This window comes from Culex quinquefasciatus, chromosome 1, assembly GCF_015732765.1.
Source record: "Culex quinquefasciatus strain JHB chromosome 1, VPISU_Cqui_1.0_pri_paternal, whole genome shotgun sequence".
In the NCBI taxonomy this organism is placed as follows: Eukaryota; Metazoa; Arthropoda; class Insecta; order Diptera; family Culicidae; genus Culex; species Culex quinquefasciatus.
The window spans coordinates 53,303,469-53,309,019 of NC_051861.1; the positions used below are offsets into that span (position 1 = coordinate 53,303,469).

A 5,551-nucleotide genomic window follows, 5' to 3' on the forward strand; every position below is an offset into this window, starting at 1 on the left:
TGTCCGAAACCAATAAAAATATCCAAATATTGTGCAGTAACAAGGCCAAAATAACTGTCCCAAATTCACCTCAGATAATGATAACTACTAAAACAGGTTAGATAAGGGAAAATGAGGATGAAAAAAATACCGTAAAACGGGAGATTTTGACAGGTTTGAGATTTTTCCGCAAAATGAAGAGTGCAAATAAATTACATACGGAATGGTTTGGAATCATACTGACCGGGGTAAAGAAGTGTTCAATGTACCTAAAGAAGAACTTTTCATAAAATTTTGAAAAGTTTAAATAGTTAGTTAACTATAACTAAGAAAATGTTGATGAAAGGCATTTGGCACTTTTCAAAGTGTCATGATTTTCTAACCGTAAGTTCTTCCCGGATGCTTTCTTCGGACTGGCTGCGCTTGTGTTCGATTAGATTAGATTAGATTAGAAGCGAGGCTAGAACGAGTAGCACAAAAAACTCTCCCGTTTTCAACTGGCCGACCGGCGCAGTGGTAGCGTGCAAAACTAGCAAGTGAGAACCTGTATATCGCTTGTAGGTACGTACTATTATTTTTCAACACCATTTAAAATTCAAGTGTTTGGCTATTGAAATTATTTCATGGCCAATCACCGCAATTTCGAGTGTTTTGCGATTGATATTTGAGTGCTCTGTACTGCAGGGTCAGATCATGTGCGAAAAACTTCGATGCGCTGTGTGAGTTTTGCTCAGTGTATGACTGTCAAAGTTACCTCGGAATTTAAACTATTAATTTTTAACGTAACTATTTCTGAAAAAACTTTTTTTCGAAAATAATGCCTGGACTTAGTGTGGCCTAGCTCTGTACATGTTTTAAAAATAATAATCTTGAGAAAAACCTTATCAGTTGGGGTGCAACAAAGAGCGCCTCCTCACACTCAGTCGCCAGCCAGCGACAAGTTAAGACGTGTTTTGCTCGTGTTGTCATCTCGCGTGCTTGGAAGTTTTTGACGGATGGAGGTGGAGGAATCCTCCGAAGAGGAAGATTTTCGTCCCGTCCGCGGGAATCGGAAGCGGAAGAAGTCCAGCGAGGTCACTGGAATCGGCATCGAAGGAGAAAAAGTTGAGAAGACTCTGCTCAACAACAACAAGTTCAGCCCGCTAGCGGATAACAAAAACAACAACAATGCCAGCCCATCAGGAGGAGGGGACGCCCCGGCGGTTCCACCACCCGGCTAGTCAGCAGGTAAACAAAAGCAACCACCTTTGGTGGTGAAGAACACCACGGATTTTTACAAGCTCGTGGCGATAGTGGAAAGTTGTAAACTTGGTTTCAAACCGATTTACAAACTAACCCGATTTGGAACCAAGATGACCTGCTTCTCTGTCAAAGATTTTGATAAGTTGCAAGAGCTACTCAAGAAGAAGAAAGTGGAATTGGGTCCTAAAATGAAGCTTAGATCTGCAATATTATTGTTTCCAGCGATATAGCATATTTTTCTGAGTACAACGACCCTTTGTACGACCACAAAGAGTTTAAAATGGATTTTTAAATCAATATTGAAAAATTAACCTCGCGATCCTTCTTGACAGGAAAGCTCCTACTTGACAGTTCGTTCCAAGGGGTCCATAGTTGATCCATCGAAAAAATGTTGTCTTGTCAAAAAAAATTTTGCTTTAAAATGAAAAAAAGTGATCAGAAATGGTTTTTAATCGTGTTTTTTACCGTTGTACATAAAAATTGACTTAGGGCTTTAGTACCCAATTCTACACCCACGATCGGCGGAGCGAACGAAATCATCGGGTGGTTCTTCGTGGTTTTCCTGATGAACTGAAACCGAACGAGATCAAGTACCTTCTGAAGAGGGATCTCAAGCTGGACATATCATCAAGCGGAAGGAAAAGTCCACCGTGGACGAAACTACGTACATTGTGGTCTTCCCCAAGGGATACACCAATCTGAAGAAGCTGGTGCATATCATCAAGCGGAAGGAAAAGTCCACCGTGGACGAAACTACGTACATTGTGGTCTTCCCCAAGGGATACACCAATCTGAAGAAGCTCTCTGCAATGAAAGTTGTGGCAAGCACTATCATCCGGTGGGAGGCCTACCGAAACAAGCGGCCGAACGTGACCCAGTGCAGGAACTGCTTACAGCTGGGTCATGGAACCAGGAACTGTCACCTGAAAGGGAAGTGCAACAACTGTGGAGGTCCCCACAAGACGAAGCAGAGTCCAGCAGTTCCGGCGTTCACGCCGGCGGAGTTCCCTCCGTTGCCGGGTGCAGTCCCGGACGGAAAATCGAAGGATCGCACTCGCCCCGCAGGAAGAAGCCAAGGAAGCAGTGGCTCCCGAGACGGTGGAACCACGAAGAAGGAAGCCGGGGAGGTGTTCTACAGTTTGGCTGAGCTGTGGGGCATTTTCTCCGAGTACATCGGCAGATTCAAAACCTGCAAGACCCGCTTGGACCAAGTAACCCTCGTCAGTTACATGATCTCCAAGTATGGAGTGTAATGAGTTTTTTTTTATTTTTATTTTATATTTTGATTGTAAACTGATCCTTGGTCCTAACCTGGTTGTAGCACCTTAAAGGACCTAATAAAAATAAGTTATGAATAAAAAAAAGTCAAAGTAGTTATGTCACAGACATAACCGGAATGGCGTAGACTACGTAAAGTTTTGAGATGTAGACATTGAGTTTTCCATATCTTAATTTTGAAGAATGTAACCATACTTTGAATGTGTTGGTAAATCTTTGACTAGAAAGCCTTATTTAAACAATGGAAACATCGAATGGAGGAGAGAAAAACGAAAAACGATTTTTTCGCGAATCTAATGAAAGTTTGGTACCATAATGTGGGGGAGAGAGGGGTTCAGAAAGCTGTGCAATCCGTCACCCCCGAAGACCAACACTAGTTCCTGAAAGGCATTTCACCGACTCATTACGGGTGGGACGAGAGACGGGGAGTTAGGCAACTCTTTCAACAGTTTGGATTTGGACACGACGCAATTCTTTCAGAAGCGCTCGCCGCGAATGCGACGAGCTAGTTGGATGTCTTGATTGTTTCACAACCTCGGCTTGACCCACGAGAGGCTCTTCAGCGGATTCAGCGGGTGGGACGAGGGACGGGGAGTGAGGCAACTCCGAACCACGGCAACCACGAAAGATCCAAACGGTCCGGCCATCGAGAGGCAAATGGCTGACGGTGACGACGAGAAGGCGATGCGCGCTTCTTTTCCAGTTCTGGTCCCTCCCTCCTGCTGCTGCTGCTCTGGTCTCTCCTGCTGCTGCTGCTGCTGCTGCTGCCGGTCCGACGTCTGAGACGTGAATGATAGAATGGGCTCTGCCGCGCGTTCTTATATAGCCTTTCGGCCCGCTACTTCCCCTCCTTTTTCGCGACTGACACACGGTCGCGTTGCTCGGATGATTTTCCCCTCAAAATAGGTACTTGACATTCCCGTCCGTGAGTGGGAAGCGCTCATTTTGCTTGCAACATCTGTGCATTTTGAAAACATTTTAAAACATTCAATTGTTTCAATAGTTAAACTATTTTGCCAACAATGAAAGTTTTATAGCAAATTGCTGAATAATTTTCGAATCGAATGGAACATAAATCGTGTCGATTCGATTAGAGGGGAAGATATAAGCGTTTGACGGATGACGCAGTAATCCAGGGCCTTCGGCCCGGGTTTTTTGGAATGACACCCCAGTACCTTCGACAAAGACGTAAGTCGATCCAACGCTCCGTATGGCAGGGATGCCACATGATTTTTTAAAATGTCTGTGAAAAAGTCTGTGAAAAAGTCTGTGTATGTCTGTGTCTTTGTCTAAAATTCAAATAAATCAATTTACAGTCATAGAAATCTATCAAAAATTGTGTTTTTAAGCATTTGAAGACTAACGAAATAAGTTTCGATTGATATTTTAACAAAATAACAATTTAATGAAGTTTTTAAAAAGTCTGTGTACCTCAAAAAATGTCTGACACGAGCTCAAATGTCTGTGAAACACAGACAAATCTGTGTATCTGGCATCCCTGCCGTATGGAGTACCCGCAGTCGAGCAGTTTTTGACAGTTCGCTCCATAAGAAATACATTGTAGAAAAAAGCAAAAACTGCTCGAATGGAAATGCTCGATTGAACTGACTCGCGTTGGAACAAAACCGTCAATGGAGCACCCGCAGTCGAGCAGTTTTGGACAGTTCGCTCCATAAGAAATACATTGTAGAACAAAGCAAAAACCATGTAAACTTTTACCGACGACGTGGAATGGTATGCTACCAGGTATGCTATAGCCACGGCTGAACATTTGAATGACTTTATAATTTTTTGTTCGCTACTGTAAAAATCGATGAACGAACTGTCATGTTCATGTCATCAGTGTTTTGGCTCATTTTTGTGAAAAGGTAAATAGAGATTGCGGTGAAGGCATGAATGCAGTGCAGTCGTTGGAGCCGCTCCAGAATAAAAAAAAATGGATTTATCGCTGCACGAATTGTTACGGATGTACCAGGAGGCTATCGCGTATAACACGGAGATCCCACTTGTAAGACAAAGTAAGACTCCTAGCATTCGCTGGGACCGGACCCTAACTTTGAGCTGTAGATTTAGATGATTTACCCAAGTCAGGACGAGTACGAGGCCCATCACGGGTGTTGGCTAAATTTAATCAGAGCCATTCTCAGCAGACTATTATTTCATTAAATTGCAGTCACAAAATCGGCTCAACCGTAAGCATAAGAGTGGGAATGATTTGACGACATTGGCCGAAAATACCGGATCATCCGCAATTTCGAGCCAGAATCCAACCACACCGGCAGCTATCAATAATCTGGCAAATGTGGCCAACAATCTAGGACCTGCGGTGAACAACTTTCTCGAAATACCTGACCATGCGTCTAACGCGGGACCTGGAAAGAGAACTCGCCGAGGCGCTGGTCAATTTCTGCATCTGGTCTTGCTTTCGCAGTTTAACTAGTTTTGGAAGACCATAAGTATTCCGCGCCACAGCAACTTGGAAGTCTCAACACTAATGCGCATACCCCATTTTCATTTGCAGGTCTACAAGCCGCTTGAGATGTACTAATCTTGGGTCATAGGGAACCGTAAGCGCGTGTTGTTCAAAGTAGCTACAGCGGGCACTATCACAGACAAACAGATGCAGCAGCGATAGTATTTTACACGGCGAGTTGATGCATTGTGCCGAAGCAGAGCAAAAAGATCCAGATCAATAAAATGTTTGCAGAATTTGTGTCGAATGTATTTACCATAGTGACCAAATTAAAGCAATAATTGTTCATTGTATTATATTGCTCCGAAACAGTGCATTACCTCAGAATTATTTTAGATATGTATACGTTTTGGTGTAGAACTGCTATGCATAATTTTTAAAATTACAATGTTTTGAATGTGTATAAAGCACACAACCCACTGAGAATTTTGGCTCGAGCCTCGACTCGATTCAGACTCGATCTCGAGCCAAAATTCTCAGTGGGAAGTCATTAAAATACTGATGTTACTTAAGCAGGGAAACGGTTAGCAGGGAAAATTTCAGTTCTCGTTTGGGCCATCAGAATATGGCTAATTTTAT

The 5,551-nt window shown here is 43.2% G+C and overlaps 1 long non-coding RNA gene across 1 annotated transcript; it reads left to right on the forward strand.

Moving 5' to 3' along the window:
- The first annotated feature begins 4,349 nt into the window (after positions 1–4,349).
- Positions 4,350–5,253, forward strand: LOC6046473. The gene is made up of 3 exons (XR_005276797.1): positions 4,350–4,517; positions 4,673–4,955; positions 5,021–5,253. It is a non-coding gene; the product is annotated as an uncharacterized LOC6046473 (long non-coding RNA).
- The last annotated feature ends 298 nt before the right edge of the window (positions 5,254–5,551 follow it).